Genomic DNA, 25,720 nt, shown 5'->3' with positions numbered 1-25,720 from the left:
AGGTTTGATGGTGGAAACCTGTGGCTTGGCAACATGACTGAGGTTTGTTCCTGGAACCCTGTTCCCTGGGAACATGACTGAGGTTTGATTCCGGAACCCTGTAGCCTGGGAACATAACTGAGGATTAATTCTGGAACCCTGTGGCCTGGGAACATGACATCGGTGGATTCTGGAACCCTGTGGCCTGGGAACATTACATCGGTGGATTCTGGAACCCTGTGGCCAGGGAACATGAGAACGGTTTGATTCTGGAACGCTGTGTCCTGGAAACTTGTCTGAGGTTTGATGCTGGAAACCTGTGACCAGGCAACATGACTGAGGGTTGATGGTGGAACCCTGTGGCCTGGAAAGATGACTTAGGTTTGATTGTGGAACACTCTGGCCTGGGAACATGACTGAGGCTTGCTGGTGGAACCGTGGCCTAGCAAAAGGACTGAGGTTTGATTGTGGGACCCTCTGGCCTGGGAATATGACTGAGGTTTAATTGTGGTACCCTGTGGCCTGAGAACATGACTGGGATTTTATTTTTGAAACCTGTGTCCAGGGAACATGACTGAGGTTTGATTCTGGAACCCTGGGTCCTGGGAACATGACTGAGGTTTGAATCTGGAACCATGTGGCCTGGGAATATGACTGAGGTTTGATTCTGGAAACCATTGGCCTGGGAACATGCCTGATGTGAGATTGTGGAATCCTGTGGCTTGGGAACATGACATCGGTTTGGATTCTGGTACCCTGTTGCCTGGGAACATGAAATCGGATTGATTCTGGAAACCTGTGGCCTGGGAATATGAGTGAGGTTTGATTCTGGAACCATGTGGCCTGGGAACATGACATCTGTTTAGTTTGTGGAATACTGTGCCCCGGTAACCTGACTGAGCCTTGGTTCTGGAACCCTGTGGACTGGGAACATGACTGAGGTTTGATTCTGGAACCCTGTAGCCAGGGAACATAACTGAGGATTGATTCTGGAACCCTGTGGCCTGGGAACATGACATCGGTGGATTCTGGAACCCTGTGGCCAGGGAACATGAGAACGGTTTGATTCTGGAACCCTGTGTCCTGGAAACTTGTCTGAGGTTTGATGGTGGAAACCTCTGACCTGGCAACATGACTGAGGTTTAATTCTGGAAGACTGTGGCCAGGGAACATGATATCGGGTTGACTCTGGAAACCTGTGTCCTGGGAACATGACTGAGGTTTGCTTCTGGAAACCTGTGGCCTGGGAACATGGCTGAGGTTTGATTGTGGAACCCCCTGGCCTGGGAACATGACTGTGGTTTGAATCTGGAACCCTGTGGCCTGGGAACATGACATCGGTTGGATTCTGGAATCCTGTGGCCTGGGAACAAGACTGAGGTTTGATTGTGCAACCCTCTGACCTGGGAACATGACTGTGGTTTGATTCTGAAACCCTGTGGCCTGGGAAAATGACTGAGGTTTGTTTCCGGAAGCCTGTTCCCTGGGAACATGACTGAGGTTGGATTCTGGACACCTGTGTTCTGGGAAATTGAATGAGGTTTGATTCTTGAAACCTGTGCCCTGCGAACATGACTGAGGTTTGGTAATGGAAACATGTGTCCTGGGAATATGACTGAGGTTTGATTCTGGAAACCTGTGGCCTGGGATAATGACTGAGGTTTCATTGTGGAAACATGTGGCCTGGGATCATGACTGAGGTTTGATGGTGGACCACTCTTGACTGGCAAAATGACTGAGGCTGGATTTTGAAACCCTGTGGCCTGGCAACATGACTGAAGCCTGATTCTGAAACCCTGTGGCCTGGGAACATGAGAAAGGTTTGATTCTGGAACCCTGTGGCTTGGGAATATGTCTGAGGTTTGATGGTGGAAACCTGTGGCCTGGCAACATGACTGAGGTTTGTTACTGGAACCCTGTTCCCTGGGAACATGAGTGAGGTTTGCTTCTGGACACCTTTGTCCTGGGAACATGACCGTGCTTTGATTGTGGAAACCTGTGGCCTGCGAACATGACTGAGGTTTGATTCTGGAACCATGTGTCATGGCAATATGACTGAGGTTTGATTCTGGAAATCTGTGGCCTGGGAACTTGACTGAGGTTTGATGGCAGAAACCTGTGGACTGGCGACATGACTGAGGTTTGATTGTAGAACCCTCTGTCCTGGAAACATGACTGCGACCTGATACTTGAAACCCATGGCCTGGGAACTTGACATTGGTTTGATTCTGGAACCCTGTGGCCAGGGAACATGACAGAGGCGTGATTCTGGAATCCTGTGGCCTGGGAACATGACATCTGTTTAGATTGTGGAATACTGTGCCATGGGAACCTGACTGAGGCTTGGTTCTGGAACCCTGTGCACTGGGAACATGACTGAGGTTTTATTCTGGAATCCTGTGGCCTGGGAACATGACATCAGTGGATTCTGGAACCCTGTGGCCTGGGAACATGAGAACGGTTTGATTCTGGAACGCTATGGCCTGGGAACATGTCTGAGGTTTCATGGTGGAAACCTGTGGCTTGGCAACATGACTGAGGTTTGTTTCTGGAACCCTGTTCCCTGGGAACATGACTGAGGTTTGATTCTGGACACCTTTGTGCTGGGAACATGACTGTGGTTTGATTGTGGAACCATGGGTCCTGCAAACATGACTGAGGTTTGATTCTGGAACCATGTGACCTGGGAATATGACTGCGGTTTGATTCTGGAAATCTGTGTCCTGGGAACTTGACTGAGGTTTGATGGCAGAAACCTGTGGACTGGCAACATGACTGAGGTTTGACTGTAGAACCCTGTGCCCTGGAAACATGACTGCGGCCTGGTACTGGAAACCCATGGCCTAGGAACTTGACATTGGTTTGATTCTGGAACCCTGTGGCCTGGGAACATGACTGAGGCGTGATTCTGGAAACCTGTGGCCTGGGAACATGACATCTGTTTAGATTGTGGAATACTGTGCCCTGGGAACCTGACTGAAGGCTTGGTTCTGGAATCCTGTGGACTGGGAACATGACTGAGGATTGATTCTGGGAGCATGTGGCCTGGGTATATGACTGTGGTTTGATTCTGGAGGGCATTGTCCTGGGAACATGACTTATGTTAGATTGTGGAATCCTGTGGCCTGGGAACATGACATCGGTTTGGATTCTGGTACCCTGTTGCCTGGGAACATGAAATCGGTTTGATTGTGGAAACCTGTGGTCTGGCAATATGACTGAGGTTTGATGGTGGTACCCTATGGCCTGGCAACATGACTGAGGTTTAATTCTGGATGCTTGTGGCCTGGGAACATGACTGAGGCGTGATTCTGGAATCCTGGGGCCTGGGAATATGACATCTGTTTAGATTGTGGAATACTGTGCCCTGGGAACCTAACTGAGGCTTGGTTCTGGAACCCTGTGGACTCGGAACATGACTGAGGTTTTATTCTGGAACCCTGTAGACTGGGAATATAACTGAGGATTGATACTGGAACCCTGTTGCCTGGGAACATTACATCAGTGGATTCTGGAATCCTGTGGCCGGGGAGCATGAGAACGGTTTGATTCTGGAACCCTGTGGCCTGGGAACATGTCTGAGGTTTGATGGTGGAAACCTGTGGCTTGGCAACATGACTGAGGTTTGTTCCTGGAACCCTGTTCCCTGGGAACATGACTGAGGTTTGATTCCGGAACCCTGTAGCCTGGGAACATAACTGAGGATTAATTCTGGAACCCTGTGGCCTGGGAACATGACATCGGTGGATTCTGGAACCCTCTGGCCAGGGAACATGAGAACGGTTTGATTCTGGAACCCTGTGTCCTGGAAACTTGTCTGAGGTTTGATGGTGGAAACCTGTGACCAGGCAACATGATTGAGGGTTGATGGTGGAACCCTGTGGCCTGGAAAGATGACTTAGGTTTGATTGTGGAACACTCTGTCCTGGGAACATGACTGAGGCTTGCTGGTGGAACCGTGGCCTAGCAAAAGGACTGAGGTTTGATTGTGGAACCCTCTGGCCTGGGAATATGACTGAGGTTTAGTTGTGGTACCCTGTGGCCTGAGAACATGACTGGGATTTTATTTTTGAAACCTGTGTCCAGGTAACATGACTGAGGTTTGATTCTGGAACCCTGGGTCCTGGGAACATGACTGAGGTTTGAATCTGGAACCATGTGGCTTGGGAATATGACTGAGGTTTGATTCTGGAAACCATTGGCCTGGGAACATGCCTGATGTGAGATTGTGGAATCCTGTGGCTTGGGAACATGACATCGGTTTGGATTCTGGTACCCTGTTGCCTGGGAACATGAAATCGGATTGATTCTGGAAACCTGTGGCCTGGGAATATGAGTGAGGTTTGATTCTGGAACCATGTGGCCTGGGAACATGACATCTGTTTAGTTTGTGGAATACTGTGCCCCGGTAACCTGACTGAGCCTTGGTTCTGGAACCCTGTGGACTGGGAACATGACTGAGGTTTGATTCTGGAACCCTGTAGCCAGGGAACATAACTGAGGATTGATTCTGGAACCCTGTGGCCTGGGAACATGACATCGGTGGATTCTGGAACCCTGTGGCCAGGGAACATGAGAACGGTTTGATTCTGGAACCCTGTGTCCAGGAAACTTGTCTGAGGTTTGATGGTGGAAACCTCTGACCTGGCAACATGACTGAGGTTTAATTCTGGGAGACTGTGGCCAGGGAACATGATATCGGGTTGACTCTGGAAACCTGTGTCCTGGGAACATGACTGAGGTTTGCTTCTGGAAAGCTGTGGCCTGGGAACATGGCTGAGGTTTGATTGTGGAACCCCCTGGCCTGGGAACATGACTGTGGTTTGAATCTGGAACCCTGTGGCCTGGGAACATGACATCGGTTGGATTCTGGAATCCTGTGGCCTGGGAAAATGACTGAGGTTTGTTTCTGGAAGCCTGTTCCCTGGGAACATGACTGAGGTTGGATTCTGGACACCTGTGTTCTGGGAAATTGAATGAGGTTTGATTGTTGAAACCTGTGCCCTGCGAACATGACTGAGGTTTGATAATGGAAACATGTGTCCTGGGAATATGACTGAGGTTTGATTCTGGAAACCTGTGGCCTGGGATAATGACTGAGGTTTCATTGTGGAAACATGTGGCCTGGGATCATGACTGAGGTTTGATGGTGGACCACTCTTGACTGGCAAAATGACTGAGGCTGGATTTTGGAACCCTGTGGCCTGGCAACATGACTGAAGCCTGATTCTGAAACCCTGTGGCCTGGGAACATGAGAAAGGTTTGATTCTGGAACCCTGTGGCTTGGGAATATGTCTGAGGTTTGATGGTGGAAACCTGTGGCCTGGCAACATGACTGAGGTTTGTTACTGGAACCCTGTTCCCTGGGAACATGAGTGAGGTTTGCTTCTGGACACCTTTGTCCTGGGAACATGACCGTGCTTTGATTGTGGAAACCTGTGGCCTGCGAACATGACTGAGGTTTGATTCTGGAACCATGTGTCATGGGAATATGACTGAGGTTTGATTCTGGAAATCTGTGGCCTGGGAACTTGACTGAGGTTTGATGGCAGAAACCTGTGGACTGGCGACATGACTGAGGTTTGATTGTAGAACCCTCTGTCCTGGAAACATGACTGCGACCTGATACTTGAAACCCATGGCCTGGGAACTTGACATTGGTTTGATTCTGGAACCCTGTGGCCAGGGAACATGACAGAGGCGTGATTCTGGAATCCTGTGGCCTGGGAACATGATATCTGTTTAGATTGTGGAATACTGTGCCATGGGAACCTGACTGAGTCTTGGTTCTGGAACCCTGTGCACTGGGAACATGACTGAGGTTTTATTCTGGAATCCTGTGGCCTGGGAACATGACATCAGTGGATTCTGGAACCCTGTGGCCTGGGAACATGAGAACGGTTTGATTCTGGAACCCTATGGCCTGGGAACATGTCTGAGGTTTCATGGTGGAAACCTGTGGCTTGGCAACATGACTGAGGTTTGTTACTGGAACCCTGTTCCCTGGGAACATGACTGAGGTTTGATTCTGGACACCTTTGTGCTGGGAACATGACTGTGGTTTGATTGTGGAACCATGGGTCCTGCAAACATGACTGAGGTTTGATTCTGGAACCATGTGACCTGGGAATATGACTGCGGTTTGATTCTGGAAATCTGTGTCCTGGGAACTTGACTGAGGTTTGATGGCAGAAACCTGTGGACTGGCAACATGACTGAGGTTTGACTGTAGAACCCTGTGCCCTGGAAACATGACTGCGGCCTGGTACTGGAAACCCATGGCCTAGGAACTTGACATTGGTTTGATTCTGGAACCCTGTGGCCTGGGAACATGACTGAGGCGTGATTCTGGAAACCTGTGGCCTGGGAACATGACATCTGTTTAGATTGTGGAATACTGTGCCCTGGGAACCTGACTGAAGGCTTGGTTCTGGAATCCTGTGGACTGGGAACATGACTGAGGATTGATTCTGGGACCATGTGGCCTGGGTATATGACTGTGGTTTGATTCTGGAGGGCATTGTCCTGGGAACATGACTTATGTTAGATTGTGGAATCCTGTGGCCTGGGAACATGACATCGGTTTGGATTCTGGTACCCTGTTGCCTGGGAACATGAAATCGGTTTGATTGTGGAAACCTGTGGTCTGGCAATATGACTGAGGTTTGATGGTGGTACCCTATGGCCTGGCAACATGACTGAGGTTTAATTCTGGATGCTTGTGGCCTGGGAACATGACTGAGGCGTGATTCTGGAATCCTGGGGCCTGGGAATATGACATCTGTTTAGATTGTGGAATACTGTGCCCTGGGAACCTAACTGAGGCTTGGTTCTGGAACCCTGTGGACTGGGAACATGACTGAGGTTTTATTCTGGAACCCTGTAGACTGGGAATATAACTGAGGATTGATACTGGAACCCTGTTGCCTGGGAACATTACATCAGTGGATTCTGGAATCCTGTGGCCGGGGAACATGAGAACGGTTTGATTCTGGAACCCTGTGGCCTGGGAACATGTCTGAGGTTTGATGGTGGAAACCTGTGGCTTGGCAACATGACTGAGGTTTGTTCCTGGAACCCTGTTCCCTGGGAACATGACTGAGGTTTGATTCCGGAACCCTGTAGCCTGGGAACATAACTGAGGATTAATTCTGGAACCCTGTGGCCTGGGAACATGACATCGGTGGATTCTGGAACCCTCTGGCCAGGGAACATGAGAACGGTTTGATTCTGGAACCCTGTGTCCTGGAAACTTGTCTGAGGTTTGATGGTGGAAACCTGTGACCAGGCAACATGACTGAGGGTTGATGGTGGAACCCTGTGGCCTGGAAAGATGACTTAGGTTTGATTGTGGAACACTCTGGCCTGGGAACATGACTGAGGCTTGCTGGTGGAACCGTGGCCTAGCAAAAGGACTGAGGTTTGATTGTGGAACCCTCTGGCCTGGGAATATGACTGAGGTTTAGTTGTGGTACCCTGTGGCCTGAGAACATGACTGGGATTTTATTTTTGAAACCTGTGTCCAGGGAACATGACTGAGGTTTGATTCTGGAACCCTGGGTCCTGGGAACATGACTGAGGTTTGAATCTGGAACCATGTGGCCTGGGAATATGACTGAGGTTTGATTCTGGAAACCATTGGCCTGGGAACATGCCTGATGTGAGATTGTGGAATCCTGTGGCTTGGGAACATGACATCGGTTTGGATTCTGGTACCCTGTTGCCTGGGAACATGAAATCGGATTGATTCTGGAAACCTGTGGCCTGGGAATATGAGTGAGGTTTGATTCTGGAACCATGTGGCCTGGGAACATGACATCTGTTTAGTTTGTGGAATACTGTGCCCCGGTAACCTGACTGAGCCTTGGTTCTGGAACCCTGTGGACTGGGAACATGACTGAGGTTTGATTCTGGAACCCTGTAGCCAGGGAACATAACTGAGGATTGATTCTGGAACCCTGTGGCCTGGGAACATGACATCGGTGGATTCTGGAACCCTGTGGCCAGGGGACATGAGAACGGTTTGATTCTGGAACCCTGTGTCCTGGAAACTTGTCTGAGGTTTGATGGTGGAAACCTCTGACCTGGCAACATGACTGAGGTTTAATTCTGGAAGACTGTGGCCAGGGAACATGATATCGGGTTGACTCTGGAAACCTGTGTCCTGGGAACATGACTGAGGTTTGCTTCTGGAAACCTGTGGCCTGGGAACATGGCTGAGGTTTGATTGTGGAACCCCCTGGCCTGGGAACATGACTGTGGTTTGAATCTGGAACCCTGTGGCCTGGGAACATGACATCGGTTGGATTCTGGAATCCTGTGGCCTGGGAACAAGACTGAGGTTTGATTGTGCAACCCTCTGGCCTGGGAACATGACTGTGGTTTGATTCTGAAACCCTGTGGCCTGGGAAAATGACTGAGGTTTGTTTCTGGAAGCCTGTTCCCTGGGAACATGACTGAGGTTGGATTCTGGACACCTGTGTTCTGGGAAATTGAATGAGGTTTGATTGTTGAAACCTGTGCCCTGCGAACATGACTGAGGTTTGATAATGGAAACATGTGTCCTGGGAATATGACTGAGGTTTGATTCTGGAAACCTGTGGCCTGGGATAATGACTGAGGTTTCATTGTGGAAACATGTGGCCTGGGATCATGACTGAGGTTTGATGGTGGACCACTCTTGACTGGCAAAATGACTGAGGCTGGATTTTGAAACCCTGTGGCCTGGCAACATGACTGAAGCCTGATTCTGAAACCCTGTGGCCTGGGAACATGAGAAAGGTTTGATTCTGGAACCCTGTGGCTTGGGAATATGTCTGAGGTTTGATGGTGGAAACCTGTGGCCTGGCAACATGACTGAGGTTTGTTACTGGAACCCTGTTCCCTGGGAACATGAGTGAGGTTTGCTTCTGGACACCTTTGTCCTGGGAACATGACCGTGCTTTGATTGTGGAAACCTGTGGCCTGCGAACATGACTGAGGTTTGATTCTGGAACCATGTGTCATGGCAATATGACTGAGGTTTGATTCTGGAAATCTGTGGCCTGGGAACTTGACTGAGGTTTGATGGCAGAAACCTGTGGACTGGCGACATGACTGAGGTTTGATTGTAGAACCCTCTGTCCTGGAAACATGACTGCGACCTGATACTTGAAACCCATGGCCTGGGAACTTGACATTGGTTTGATTCTGGAACCCTGTGGCCAGGGAACATGACAGAGGCGTGATTCTGGAATCCTGTGGCCTGGGAACATGACATCTGTTTAGATTGTGGAATACTGTGCCATGGGAACCTGACTGAGGCTTGGTTCTGGAACCCTGTGCACTGGGAACATGACTGAGGTTTTATTCTGGAATCCTGTGGCCTGGGAACATGACATCAGTGGATTCTGGAACCCTGTGGCCTGGGAACATGAGAACGGTTTGATTCTGGAACGCTATGGCCTGGGAACATGTCTGAGGTTTCATGGTGGAAACCTGTGGCTTGGCAACATGACTGAGGTTTGTTTCTGGAACCCTGTTCCCTGGGAACATGACTGAGGTTTGATTCTGGACACCTTTGTGCTGGGAACATGACTGTGGTTTGATTGTGGAACCATGGGTCCTGCAAACATGACTGAGGTTTGATTCTGGAACCATGTGACCTGGGAATATGACTGCGGTTTGATTCTGGAAATCTGTGTCCTGGGAACTTGACTGAGGTTTGATGGCAGAAACCTGTGGACTGGCAACATGACTGAGGTTTGACTGTAGAACCCTGTGCCCTGGAAACATGACTGCGGCCTGGTACTGGAAACCCATGGCCTAGGAACTTGACATTGGTTTGATTCTGGAACCCTGTGGCCTGGGAACATGACTGAGGCGTGATTCTGGAAACCTGTGGCCTGGGAACATGACATCTGTTTAGATTGTGGAATACTGTGCCCTGGGAACCTGACTGAAGGCTTGGTTCTGGAATCCTGTGGACTGGGAACATGACTGAGGATTGATTCTGGGAGCATGTGGCCTGGGTATATGACTGTGGTTTGATTCTGGAGGGCATTGTCCTGGGAACATGACTTATGTTAGATTGTGGAATCCTGTGGCCTGGGAACATGACATCGGTTTGGATTCTGGTACCCTGTTGCCTGGGAACATGAAATCGGTTTGATTGTGGAAACCTGTGGTCTGGCAATATGACTGAGGTTTGATGGTGGTACCCTATGGCCTGGCAACATGACTGAGGTTTAATTCTGGATGCTTGTGGCCTGGGAACATGACTGAGGCGTGATTCTGGAATCCTGGGGCCTGGGAATATGACATCTGTTTAGATTGTGGAATACTGTGCCCTGGGAACCTAACTGAGGCTTGGTTCTGGAACCCTGTGGACTCGGAACATGACTGAGGTTTTATTCTGGAACCCTGTAGACTGGGAATATAACTGAGGATTGATACTGGAACCCTGTTGCCTGGGAACATTACATCAGTGGATTCTGGAATCCTGTGGCCGGGGAGCATGAGAACGGTTTGATTCTGGAACCCTGTGGCCTGGGAACATGTCTGAGGTTTGATGGTGGAAACCTGTGGCTTGGCAACATGACTGAGGTTTGTTCCTGGAACCCTGTTCCCTGGGAACATGACTGAGGTTTGATTCCGGAACCCTGTAGCCTGGGAACATAACTGAGGATTAATTCTGGAACCCTGTGGCCTGGGAACATGACATCGGTGGATTCTGGAACCCTCTGGCCAGGGAACATGAGAACGGTTTGATTCTGGAACCCTGTGTCCTGGAAACTTGTCTGAGGTTTGATGGTGGAAACCTGTGACCAGGCAACATGATTGAGGGTTGATGGTGGAACCCTGTGGCCTGGAAAGATGACTTAGGTTTGATTGTGGAACACTCTGTCCTGGGAACATGACTGAGGCTTGCTGGTGGAACCGTGGCCTAGCAAAAGGACTGAGGTTTGATTGTGGAACCCTCTGGCCTGGGAATATGACTGAGGTTTAGTTGTGGTACCCTGTGGCCTGAGAACATGACTGGGATTTTATTTTTGAAACCTGTGTCCAGGTAACATGACTGAGGTTTGATTCTGGAACCCTGGGTCCTGGGAACATGACTGAGGTTTGAATCTGGAACCATGTGGCTTGGGAATATGACTGAGGTTTGATTCTGGAAACCATTGGCCTGGGAACATGCCTGATGTGAGATTGTGGAATCCTGTGGCTTGGGAACATGACATCGGTTTGGATTCTGGTACCCTGTTGCCTGGGAACATGAAATCGGATTGATTCTGGAAACCTGTGGCCTGGGAATATGAGTGAGGTTTGATTCTGGAACCATGTGGCCTGGGAACATGACATCTGTTTAGTTTGTGGAATACTGTGCCCCGGTAACCTGACTGAGCCTTGGTTCTGGAACCCTGTGGACTGGGAACATGACTGAGGTTTGATTCTGGAACCCTGTAGCCAGGGAACATAACTGAGGATTGATTCTGGAACCCTGTGGCCTGTGAACATGACATCGGTGGATTCTGGAACCCTGTGGCCAGGGAACATGAGAACGGTTTGATTCTGGAACCCTGTGTCCAGGAAACTTGTCTGAGGTTTGATGGTGGAAACCTCTGACCTGGCAACATGACTGAGGTTTAATTCTGGGAGACTGTGGCCAGGGAACATGATATCGGGTTGACTCTGGAAACCTGTGTCCTGGGAACATGACTGAGGTTTGCTTCTGGAAACCTGTGGCCTGGGAACATGGCTGAGGTTTGATTGTGGAACCCCCTGGCCTGGGAACATGACTGTGGTTTGAATCTGGAACCCTGTGGCCTGGGAACATGACATCGGTTGGATTCTGGAATCCTGTGGCCTGGGAAAATGACTGAGGTTTGTTTCTGGAAGCCTGTTCCCTGGGAACATGACTGAGGTTGGATTCTGGACACCTGTGTTCTGGGAAATTGAATGAGGTTTGATTGTTGAAACCTGTGCCCTGCGAACATGACTGAGGTTTGATAATGGAAACATGTGTCCTGGGAATATGACTGAGGTTTGATTCTGGAAACCTGTGGCCTGGGATAATGACTGAGGTTTCATTGTGGAAACATGTGGCCTGGGATCATGACTGAGGTTTGATGGTGGACCACTCTTGACTGGCAAAATGACTGAGGCTGGATTTTGGAACCCTGTGGCCTGGCAACATGACTGAAGCCTGATTCTGAAACCCTGTGGCCTGGGAACATGAGAAAGGTTTGATTCTGGAACCCTGTGGCTTGGGAATATGTCTGAGGTTTGATGGTGGAAACCTGTGGCCTGGCAACATGACTGAGGTTTGTTACTGGAACCCTGTTCCCTGGGAACATGAGTGAGGTTTGCTTCTGGACACCTTTGTCCTGGGAACATGACCGTGCTTTGATTGTGGAAACCTGTGGCCTGCGAACATGACTGAGGTTTGATTCTGGAACCATGTGTCATGGGAATATGACTGAGGTTTGATTCTGGAAATCTGTGGCCTGGGAACTTGACTGAGGTTTGATGGCAGAAACCTGTGGACTGGCGACATGACTGAGGTTTGATTGTAGAACCCTCTGTCCTGGAAACATGACTGCGACCTGATACTTGAAACCCATGGCCTGGGAACTTGACATTGGTTTGATTCTGGAACCCTGTGGCCAGGGAACATGACAGAGGCGTGATTCTGGAATCCTGTGGCCTGGGAACATGATATCTGTTTAGATTGTGGAATACTGTGCCATGGGAACCTGACTGAGTCTTGGTTCTGGAACCCTGTGCACTGGGAACATGACTGAGGTTTTATTCTGGAATCCTGTGGCCTGGGAACATGACATCAGTGGATTCTGGAACCCTGTGGCCTGGGAACATGAGAACGGTTTGATTCTGGAACCCTATGGCCTGGGAACATGTCTGAGGTTTCATGGTGGAAACCTGTGGCTTGGCAACATGACTGAGGTTTGTTACTGGAACCCTGTTCCCTGGGAACATGACTGAGGTTTGATTCTGGACACCTTTGTGCTGGGAACATGACTGTGGTTTGATTGTGGAACCATGGGTCCTGCAAACATGACTGAGGTTTGATTCTGGAACCATGTGACCTGGGAACATGACTGCGGTTTGATTCTGGAAATCTGTGTCCTGGGAACTTGACTGAGGTTTGATGGCAGAAACCTGTGGACTGGCAACATGACTGAGGTTTGACTGTAGAACCCTGTGCCCTGGAAACATGACTGCGGCCTGGTACTGGAAACCCATGGCCTAGGAACTTGACATTGGTTTGATTCTGGAACCCTGTGGCCTGGGAACATGACTGAGGCGTGATTCTGGAAACCTGTGGCCTGGGAACATGACATCTGTTTAGATTGTGGAATACTGTGCCCTGGGAACCTGACTGAAGGCTTGGTTCTGGAATCCTGTGGACTGGGAACATGACTGAGGATTGATTCTGGGACCATGTGGCCTGGGTATATGACTGTGGTTTGATTCTGGAGGGCATTGTCCTGGGAACATGACTTATGTTAGATTGTGGAATCCTGTGGCCTGGGAACATGACATCGGTTTGGATTCTGGTACCCTGTTGCCTGGGAACATGAAATCGGTTTGATTGTGGAAACCTGTGGTCTGGCAATATGACTGAGGTTTGATGGTGGTACCCTATGGCCTGGCAACATGACTGAGGTTTAATTCTGGATGCTTGTGGCCTGGGAACATGACTGAGGCGTGATTCTGGAATCCTGGGGCCTGGGAATATGACATCTGTTTAGATTGTGGAATACTGTGCCCTGGGAACCTAACTGAGGCTTGGTTCTGGAACCCTGTGGACTGGGAACATGACTGAGGTTTTATTCTGGAACCCTGTAGACTGGGAATATAACTGAGGATTGATACTGGAACCCTGTTGCCTGGGAACATTACATCAGTGGATTCTGGAATCCTGTGGCCGGGGAACATGAGAACGGTTTGATTCTGGAACCCTGTGGCCTGGGAACATGTCTGAGGTTTGATGGTGGAAACCTGTGGCTTGGCAACATGACTGAGGTTTGTTCCTGGAACCCTGTTCCCTGGGAACATGACTGAGGTTTGATTCCGGAACCCTGTAGCCTGGGAACATAACTGAGGATTAATTCTGGAACCCTGTGGCCTGGGAACATGACATCGGTGGATTCTGGAACCCTCTGGCCAGGGAACATGAGAACGGTTTGATTCTGGAACCCTGTGTCCTGGAAACTTGTCTGAGGTTTGATGGTGGAAACCTGTGACCAGGCAACATGACTGAGGGTTGATGGTGGAACCCTGTGGCCTGGAAAGATGACTTAGGTTTGATTGTGGAACACTCTGGCCTGGGAACATGACTGAGGCTTGCTGGTGGAACCGTGGCCTAGCAAAAGGACTGAGGTTTGATTGTGGAACCCTCTGGCCTGGGAATATGACTGAGGTTTAGTTGTGGTACCCTGTGGCCTGAGAACATGACTGGGATTTTATTTTTGAAACCTGTGTCCAGGGAACATGACTGAGGTTTGATTCTGGAACCCTGGGTCCTGGGAACATGACTGAGGTTTGAATCTGGAACCATGTGGCCTGGGAATATGACTGAGGTTTGATTCTGGAAACCATTGGCCTGGGAACATGCCTGATGTGAGATTGTGGAATCCTGTGGCTTGGGAACATGACATCGGTTTGGATTCTGGTACCCTGTTGCCTGGGAACATGAAATCGGATTGATTCTGGAAACCTGTGGCCTGGGAATATGAGTGAGGTTTGATTCTGGAACCATGTGGCCTGGGAACATGACATCTGTTTAGTTTGTGGAATACTGTGCCCCGGTAACCTGACTGAGCCTTGGTTCTGGAACCCTGTGGACTGGGAACATGACTGAGGTTTGATTCTGGAACCCTGTAGCCAGGGAACATAACTGAGGATTGATTCTGGAACCCTGTGGCCTGGGAACATGACATCGGTGGATTCTGGAACCCTGTGGCCAGGGGACATGAGAACGGTTTGATTCTGGAACCCTGTGTCCTGGAAACTTGTCTGAGGTTTGATGGTGGAAACCTCTGACCTGGCAACATGACTGAGGTTTAATTCTGGAAGACTGTGGCCAGGGAACATGATATCGGGTTGACTCTGGAAACCTGTGTCCTGGGAACATGACTGAGGTTTGCTTCTGGAAACCTGTGGCCTGGGAACATGGCTGAGGTTTGATTGTGGAACCCCCTGGCCTGGGAACATGACTGTGGTTTGAATCTGGAACCCTGTGGCCTGGGAACATGACATCGGTTGGATTCTGGAATCCTGTGGCCTGGGAACAAGACTGAGGTTTGATTGTGCAACCCTCTGGCCTGGGAACATGACTGTGGTTTGATTCTGAAACCCTGTGGCCTGGGAAAATGACTGAGGTTTGTTTCTGGAAGCCTGTTCCCTGGGAACATGACTGAGGTTGGATTCTGGACACCTGTGTTCTGGGAAATTGAATGAGGTTTGATTGTTGAAACCTGTGCCCTGCGAACATGACTGAGGTTTGATAATGGAAACATGTGTCCTGGGAATATGACTGAGGTTTGATTCTGGAAACCTGTGGCCTGGGATAATGACTGAGGTTTCATTGTGGAAACATGTGGCCTGGGATCATGACTGAGGTTTGATGGTGGACCACTCTTCACTGGCAAAATGACTGAGGCTGGATTTTGAAACCCTGTGGCCTGGCAACATGACTGAAGCCTGATTCTGAAACCCTGTGGCCTGGGAACATGAGAAAGGTTTGATTCTGGAACCCTGTGGCTTGAGAATATGTCTGAGGTTTGATGGTGGAAACCTGTGGCCTGGCAACATGACTGAGGTTTGTTACTGGAACCCTGTTCCCTGGGAACATGAGTGAGGTTTGCTTCTGGACACCTTTGTCCTGGGAACATGACCGTGCTTTGATTGTGGAAACCTGTGGCCTGCGTACATGACTGAGGTTTGATTCTGGAACCATGTGTCATGGGGATATGACTGAGGTTTGATTCTGGAAATCTGTGGCCTGGGAACTTGACTGAGGTTTGATGGCAGAAACCTGTGGACTGGCAACATGACTGAGGTTTGATTGTAGAACCCTCTGTCCTGGAAACATGACTGCGACCTGATACTTGAAACCCATGGCCTGGGAACTTGACATTGGTTTGATTCTGGAACCCTGTGGCCAGGAACATGACAGAGGCGTGATTCTGGAATCCTGTGGCCTGGGAACATGACATCTGTTTAGATTGTGGAATACTGTGCCCTGGGAACCTGACTGAAGGCTTGGTTCTGGAACCCTGTGCACTGGGAACATGACTGAGGATTGATTCTGGGACCATGTGGCCTGGGTATATGACTGTGATTTGATTCTGGAGGGCATTGTCCTGGGAACATGACTTATGTTAGATTGTGGAATCCTGTGGCCTGGGAACATGACATCGGTTTGGATTCTGGTACCCTGTTGCCTGGGAACATGAAATCGGTTTGATTGTGGAAACCTGTGGTCTGGCAATATGACTGAGGTTTGATGGTGGTACCCTATGGCCTGGCAACATGACTGAGGTTTAATTCTGGATGCTTGTGGCCTGGGAACATGACTGAGGCGTGATTCTGGAATCCTGTGGCCTGGGAATATGACATCTGTTTAGATTGTGGAATACTGTGCCCTGGGAACCTAACTGAGGCTTGGTTCTGGAACCCTGTGGACTGGGAACATGACTGAGGTTTTATTCTGGAACCCTGTAGACTGGGAATATAACTGAGGATTGATACTGGAACCCTGTTGCCTGGGAACATTACATCAGTGGATTCTGGAACCCTGTGGCCGGGGAACATGAGAACGGTGTGATTCTGGAACCCTGTGGCCTGGGAACATGTCTGAGGTTTGATGGTGGAAACCTGTGGCTTGGCAACATGACTGAGGTTTGTTCCTGGAACCCTGTTCCCTGGGAACATGACTGAGGTTTGATTCCGGAACCCTGTAGCCTGGGAACATAACTGAGGATTAATTCTGGAACCCTGTGGCCTGGGAACATGACATCGGTGGATTCTGGAACCCTGTGGCCTGGGAACATGACATCGGTGGATTCTGGAACCCTCTGGCCAGGGAACATGAGAACGGTTTGATTCTGGAACCCTGTGTCCTGGAAACTTGTCTGAGGTTTGATGGTGGAAACCTGTGACCAGGCAACATGACTGAGGGTTGATGGTGGAACCCTGTGGCCTGGAAAGATGACTTAGGTTTGATTGTGGAACACTCTGGCCTGGGAACATGACTGAGGCTTGCTGGTGGAACCGTGGCCTAGCAAAAGGACTGAGGTTTGATTGTGGGACCATCTGGCCTGGGAATATGACTGAGGTTTAATTGTGGTACCCTGTGGCCTGAGAACATGACTGGGATTTTATTTTTGAAACCTGTGTCCAGGGAACATGACTGAGGTTTGATTCTGGAACCCTGGGTCCTGGGAACATGACTGAGGTTTGAATCTGGAACCATGTGGCCTGGGAATATGACTGAGGTTTGATTCTGGAAACCATTGGCCTGGGAACATGCCTGATGTGAGATTGTGGAATCCTGTGGCTTGGGAACATGACATCGGTTTGGATTCTGGTACCCTGTTGCCTGGGAACATGAAATCGGATTGATTCTGGAAACCTGTGGCCTGGGAATATGAGTGAGGTTTGATTCTGGAACCATGTGGCCTGGGAACATGACATCTGTTTAGTTTGTGGAATACTGTGCCCTGGTAACCTGACTGAGCCTTGGTTCTGGAACCCTGTGGACTGGCAACATGACTGAGGTTTGATTGTAGAACCCTCTGTCCTGGAAACATGACTGCGACCTGATACTTGAAACCCATGGCCTGGGAACTAGACATTGGTTTGATTCTGGAACCCTGTGGCCAGGGAACATGACAGAGGCGTGATTCTGAAATCCTGTGGCCTTGGAACATGCCATCTGTTTAGATTGTGTAATACTGTGCCTTGGGAACCTGACTGAGGCTTGGATCTGGAACCCTGTGCACTGGTAACATGACTGAAGTTTTATTCTGGAATCCTGTGGCCTGGGAACATGACATGAGTGGATTCTGGAACCCTGTGGCCTGGGAACATGAGAACGGTTTGATTCTGGAACCCTGTGGCCTGGGAACATGTCTGAGGCGTGATTCTGTAATCCTGTGGCCTGGGAATATGACATCTGTTTAGATTGTGGAATACTGTGCCCTGGGAACCAAACTGAGGCTTGGTTCTGGAACCCTGTGGACTGGGAACATGACTGAGGTTTTATTCTGGAACCCTGTAGACTGGGAATATAACTGAGGATTGATACTGGAACCCTGTTGCCTGGGAACATTACATCAGTGGATTCTGGAACCCTGTGGCCGGGGAACATGAGAACGGTTTGATTCTGGAACCCTGTGGCCTGGGAACATGTCTGAGGTTTGATGGTGGAAACCTGTGGCTTGGCAACATGACTGAGGTTTGTTTCTGGAACCCTGTTCCCTGGGAACATGACTGAGGTTTGATTCCGGAACCCTGTAGCCTGGGAACATAACTGAGGATTAATTCTGGAACCCTGTGGCCTGGGAACATGACATCGGTGGATTCTGGAACCCTGTGGCCTGGGAACATGACATCGGTGGATTCTGGAACCCTCTGGCCAGGGAACATGAGAACGGTTTGATTCTGGAACGCTGTGTCCTGGAAACTTGTCTGAGGTTTGATGGTGGAAACCTGTGACCAGGCAACATGACTGAGGGTTGATGGTGGAACCCTGTGGCCTGGAAAGATGACTTAGGTTTGATTGTGGAACACTCTGGCCTGGGAACATGACTGAGGCTTGCTGGTGGAACCGTGGCCTAGCAAAAGGACTGAGGTTTGATTGTGGGACCCTCTGGCCTGGGAATATGACTGAGGTTTAATTGTGGTACCCTGTGGCCTGAGAACATGACTGGGATTTTATTTTTGAAACCTGTGTCCAGGGAACATGACTGAGGTTTGATTCTGGAACCCTGGGTCCTGGGAACATGACTGAGGTTTGAATCTGGAACCATGTGGCCTGGGAATATGACTGAGGTTTGATTCTGGAAACCATTGGCCTGGGAACATGCCTGATGTGAGATTGTGGAATCCTGTGGCTTGGGAACATGACATCGGTTTGGATTCTGGTACCCTGTTGCCTGGGAACATGAAATCGGATTGATTCTGGAAACCTGTGGCCTGGGAATATGAGTGAGGTTTGATTCTGGAACCATGTGGCCTGGGAACATGACATCTGTTTAGTTTGTGGAATACTGTGCCCCGGTAACCTGACTGAGCCTTGGTTCTGGAACCCTGTGGACTGGCAACATGACTGAGGTTTGATTGTAGAACCCTCTGTCCTGGAAACATGACTGCGACCTGATACTTGAAACCCATGGCCTGGGAACTAGACATTGGTTTGATTCTGGAACCCTGTGGCCAGGGAACATGACAGAGGCGTGATTCTGGAATCCTGTGGCCTTGGAACATGACATCTGTTTAGATTGTGGAATACTGTGCCCTGGGAATCTGACTGAGGCTTGGATCTGGAACCCTGTGCACTGGGAACATGACTGAAGTTTTATTCTGGAATGCTGTGGCCTGGGAACATGACATCAGTGGATTCTGGAACCCTGTGGCCTGGGAACATGAGAACGGTTTGATTCTGGAACCCTGTGGCCTGGGAACATGTCTGAGGCGTGATTCTGGAATCCTGTGGCCTGGGAACATGACATCTGTTTAGATTGTGGAATACTGTGCCCTGGGAACCTAACTGAGGCTTGGTTCTGGAACCCTGTGGACTGGGAACATGACTGAGGTTTTATTCTGGAACCCTGTAGACTGGGAATATAACTGAGGATTGATACTGGAACCCTGTTGCCTGGGAACATTACATCAGTGGATTCTGGAACCCTGTGGCCGGGGAACATGAGAACGGTGTGATTCTGGAACCCTGTGGCCTGGGAACATGTCTGAGGTTTGATGGTGGAAACCTGTGGCTTGGCAACATGACTGAGGTTTGTTCCTGGAACCCTGTTCCCTGGGAACATGACTGAGGTTTGATTCCGGAACCCTGTAGCCTGGGAACATAACTGAGGATTAATTCTGGAACCCTGTGGCCTGGGAACATGACATCGGTGGATTCTGGAACCCTGTGGCCTGGGAACATGACATCGGTGGATTCTGGAACCCTCTGGCCAGGGAACATGAGAACGGTTTGATTCTGGAACCCTGTGTCCTGGAAACTTGTCTGAGGTTTGATGGTGGAAACCTGTGACCAGGCAACATGACTGAGGGTTGATGGTGGAACCCTGTGGCCTGGAAAGATGACTTAGGTTTGATTGTGGAACACTCTGGCCTGGGAACATGACTGAGGCTTGCTGGTGGAACCGTGGCCTAGCAAAAGGACTGAGGTTTGATTGTGGGACCATCTGGCCTGGGAATATGACTGAGGTTTAATTGTGGGACCCTGTGGCCTGGGAACATGTCTGAGGTTTGATGGTGGAAACCTGTGGCTTGGCAACATGACTGAGGTTTGTTCCTGGAACCCTGTTCCCTGGGAACATGACTGAGGTTTGATTCCGGAACCCTGTAGCCTGGGAACATAACTGAGGATTAATTCTGGAACCCTGTGGCCTGGGAACATGACATCGGTGGATTCTGGAACCCTCTGGCCAGGGAACATGAGAACGGTTTGATTCTGGAACCCTGTGTCCTGGAAACTTGTCTGAGGTTTGATGGTGGAAACCTGTGACCAGGCAACATGACTGAGGGTTGATGGTGGAACCCTGTGGCCTGGAAAGATGACTTAGGTTTGATTGTGGAACACTCTGGCCTGGGAACATGACTGAGGCTTGCTGGTGGAACCGTGGCCTAGCAAAAGGACTGAGGTTTGATTGTGGAACCCTCTGGCCTGGGAATATGACTGAGGTTTAGTTGTGGTACCCTGTGGCCTGAGAACATGACTGGGATTTTATTTTTGAAACCTGTGTCCAGGGAACATGACTGAGGTTTGATTCTGGAACCCTGGGTCCTGGGAACATGACTGAGGTTTGAATCTGGAACCATGTGGCCTGGGAATATGACTGAGGTTTGATTCTGGAAACCATTGGCCTGGGAACATGCCTGATGTGAGATTGTGGAATCCTGTGGCTTGGGAACATGACATCGGTTTGGATTCTGGTACCCTGTTGCCTGGGAACATGAAATCGGATTGATTCTGGAAACCTGTGGCCTGGGAATATGAGTGAGGTTTGATTCTGGAACCATGTGGCCTGGGAACATGACATCTGTTTAGTTTGTGGAATACTGTGCCCCGGTAACCTGACTGAGCCTTGGTTCTGGAACCCTGTGGACTGGGAACATGACTGAGGTTTGATTCTGGAACCCTGTAGCCAGGGAACATAACTGAGGATTGATTCTGGAACCCTGTGGCCTGGGAACATGACATCGGTGGATTCTGGAACCCTGTGGCCAGGGGACATGAGAACGGTTTGATTCTGGAACCCTGTGTCCTGGAAACTTGTCTGAGGTTTGATGGTGGAAACCTCTGACCTGGCAACATGACTGAGGTTTAATTCTGGAAGACTGTGGCCAGGGAACATGATATCGGGTTGACTCTGGAAACCTGTGTCCTGGGAACATGACTGAGGTTTGCTTCTGGAAACCTGTGGCCTGGGAACATGGCTGAGGTTTGATTGTGGAACCCCCTGGCCTGGGAACATGACTGTGGTTTGAATCTGGAACCCTGTGGCCTGGGAACATGACATCGGTTGGATTCTGGAATCCTGTGGCCTGGGAACAAGACTGAGGTTTGATTGTGCAACCCTCTGGCCTGGGAACATGACTGTGGTTTGATTCTGAAACCCTGTGGCCTGGGAAAATGACTGAGGTTTGTTTCTGGAAGCCTGTTCCCTGGGAACATGACTGAGGTTGGATTCTGGACACCTGTGTTCTGGGAAATTGAATGAGGTTTGATTGTTGAAACCTGTGCCCTGCGAACATGACTGAGGTTTGATAATGGAAACATGTGTCCTGGGAATATGACTGAGGTTTGATTCTGGAAACCTGTGGCCTGGGATAATGACTGAGGTTTCATTGTGGAAACATGTGGCCTGGGATCATGACTGAGGTTTGATGGTGGACCACTCTTCACTGGCAAAATGACTGAGGCTGGATTTTGAAACCCTGTGGCCTGGCAACATGACTGAAGCCTGATTCTGAAACCCTGTGGCCTGGGAACATGAGAAAGGTTTGATTCTGGAACCCTGTGGCTTGAGAATATGTCTGAGGTTTGATGGTGGAAACCTGTGGCCTGGCAACATGACTGAGGTTTGTTACTGGAACCCTGTTCCCTGGGAACATGAGTGAGGTTTGCTTCTGGACACCTTTGTCCTGGGAACATGACCGTGCTTTGATTGTGGAAACCTGTGGCCTGCGTACATGACTGAGGTTTGATTCTGGAACCATGTGTCATGGGGATATGACTGAGGTTTGATTCTGGAAATCTGTGGCCTGGGAACTTGACTGAGGTTTGATGGCAGAAACCTGTGGACTGGCAACATGACTGAGGTTTGATTGTAGAACCCTCTGTCCTGGAAACATGACTGCGACCTGATACTTGAAACCCATGGCCTGGGAACTTGACATTGGTTTGATTCTGGAACCCTGTGGCCAGGGAACATGACAGAGGCGTGATTCTGGAATCCTGTGGCCTGGGAACATGACATCTGTTTAGATTGTGGAATACTGTGCCCTGGGAACCTGACTGAAGGCTTGGTTCTGGAACCCTGTGCACTGGGAACATGACTGAGGATTGATTCTGGGACCATGTGGCCTGGGTATATGACTGTGATTTGATTCTGGAGGGCATTGTCCTGGGAACATGACTTATGTTAGATTGTGGAATCCTGTGGCCTGGGAACATGACATCGGTTTGGATTCTGGTACCCTGTTGCCTGGGAACATGAAATCGGTTTGATTGTGGAAACCTGTGGTCTGGCAATATGACTGAGGTTTGATGGTGGTACCCTATGGCCTGGCAACATGACTGAGGTTTAATTCTGGATGCTTGTGGCCTGGGAACATGACTGAGGCGTGATTCTGGAATCCTGTGGCCTGGGAATATGACATCTGTTTAGATTGTGGAATACTGTGCCCTGGAAACCTAACTGAGGCTTGGTTCTGGAACCCTGTGGACTGGGAACATGACTGAGGTTTTATTCTGGAACCCTGTAGACTGGGAATATAACTGAGGATTGATACTGGAACCCTGTTGCCTGGGAACATTACATCAGTGGATTCTGGAACCCTGTGGCCGGGGAACATGAGAACGGTGTGATTCTGGAACCCTGTGGCCTGGGAACATGTCTGAGGTTTGATGGTGGAAACCTGTGGCTTGGCAACATGACTGAGGTTTGTTCCTGGAACCCTGTTCCCTGGGAACATGACTGAGGTTTGATTCCGGAACCCTGTAGCCTGGGAACATAACTGAGGATTAATTCTGGAACCCTGTGGCCTGGGAACATGACATCGGTGGATTCTGGAACCCTGTGGCCTGGGAACATGACATCGGTGGATTCTGGAACCCTCTGGCTAGGGAACATGAGAACGGTTTGATTCTGGAACCCTGTGTCCTGGAAACTTGTCTGAGGTTTGATGGTGGAAACCTGTGACCAGGCAACATGACTGAGGGTTGATGGTGGAACCCTGTGGCCTGGAAAGATGACTTAGGTTTGATTGTGGAACACTCTGGCCTGGGAACATGACTGAGGCTTGCTGGTGGAACCGTGGCCTAGCAAAAGGACTGAGGTTTGATTGTGGGACCATCTGGCCTGGGAATATGACTGAGGTTTAATTGTGGTACCCTGTGGCCTGAGAACATGACTGGGATTTTATTTTTGAAACCTGTGTCCAGGGAACATGACTGAGGTTTGATTCTGGAACCCTGGGTCCTGGGAACATGACTGAGGTTTGAATCTGGAACCATGTGGCCTGGGAATATGACTGAGGTTTGATTCTGGAAACCATTGGCCTGGGAACATGCCTGATGTGAGATTGTGGAATCCTGTGGCTTGGGAACATGACATCGGTTTGGATTCTGGTACCCTGTTGCCTGGGAACATGAAATCGGATTGATTCTGGAAACCTGTGGCCTGGGAATATGAGTGAGGTTTGATTCTGGAACCATGTGGCCTGGGAACATGACATCTGTTTAGTTTGTGGAATACTGTGCCCTGGTAACCTGACTGAGCCTTGGTTCTGGAACCCTGTGGACTGGCAACATGACTGAGGTTTGATTGTAGAACCCTCTGTCCTGGAAACATGACTGCGACCTGATACTTGAAACCCATGGCCTGGGAACTAGACATTGGTTTGATTCTGGAACCCTGTGGCCAGGGAACATGACAGAGGCGTGATTCTGAAATCCTGTGGCCTTGGAACATGCCATCTGTTTAGATTGTGTAATACTGTGCCTTGGGAACCTGACTGAGGCTTGGATCTGGAACCCTGTGCACTGGTAACATGACTGAAGTTTTATTCTGGAATCCTGTGGCCTGGGAACATGACATGAGTGGATTCTGGAACCCTGTGGCCTGGGAACATGAGAACGGTTTGATTCTGGAACCCTGTGGCCTGGGAACATGTCTGAGGCGTGATTCTGTAATCCTGTGGCCTGGGAATATGACATCTGTTTAGATTGTGGAATACTGTGCCCTGGGAACCAAACTGAGGCTTGGTTCTGGAACCCTGTGGACTGGGAACATGACTGAGGTTTTATTCTGGAACCCTGTAGACTGGGAATATAACTGAGGATTGATACTGGAACCCTGTTGCCTGGGAACATTACATCAGTGGATTCTGGAACCCTGTGGCCGGGGAACATGAGAACGGTTTGATTCTGGAACCCTGTGGCCTGGGAACATGTCTGAGGTTTGATGGTGGAAACCTGTGGCTTGGCAACATGACTGAGGTTTGTTTCTGGAACCCTGTTCCCTGGGAACATGACTGAGGTTTGATTCCGGAACCCTGTAGCCTGGGAACATAACTGAGGATTAATTCTGGAACCCTGTGGCCTGGGAACATGACATCGGTGGATTCTGGAACCCTGTGGCCTGGGAACATTACATCGGTGGATTCTGGAACCCTCTGGCCAGGGAACATGAGAACGGTTTGATTCTGGAACGCTGTGTCCTGGAAACTTGTCTGAGGTTTGATGGTGGAAACCTGTGACCAGGCAACATGACTGAGGGTTGATGGTGGAACCCTGTGGCCTGGAAAGATGACTTAGGTTTGATTGTGGAACACTCTGGCCTGGGAACATGACTGAGGCTTGCTGGTGGAACCGTGGCCTAGCAAAAGGACTGAGGTTTGATTGTGGGACCCTCTGGCCTGGGAATATGACTGAGGTTTAATTGTGGTACCCTGTGGCCTGAGAACATGACTGGGATTTTATTTTTGAAACCTGTGTCCAGGGAACATGACTGAGGTTTGATTCTGGAACCCTGGGTCCTGGGAACATGACTGAGGTTTGAATCTGGAACCATGTGGCCTGGGAATATGACTGAGGTTTGATTCTGGAAACCATTGGCCTGGGAACATGCCTGATGTGAGATTGTGGAATCCTGTGGCTTGGGAACATGACATCGGTTTGGATTCTGGTACCCTGTTGCCTGGGAACATGAAATCGGATTGATTCTGGAAACCTGTGGCCTGGGAATATGAGTGAGGTTTGAT

This window comes from Balaenoptera borealis, assembly GCF_965194805.1.
Source record: "Balaenoptera borealis genome assembly, chromosome: 19".
Lineage (NCBI taxonomy): Eukaryota > Metazoa > Chordata > Mammalia > Artiodactyla > Balaenopteridae > Balaenoptera > Balaenoptera borealis.
This window is presented reverse-complemented; position numbering follows the sequence as displayed.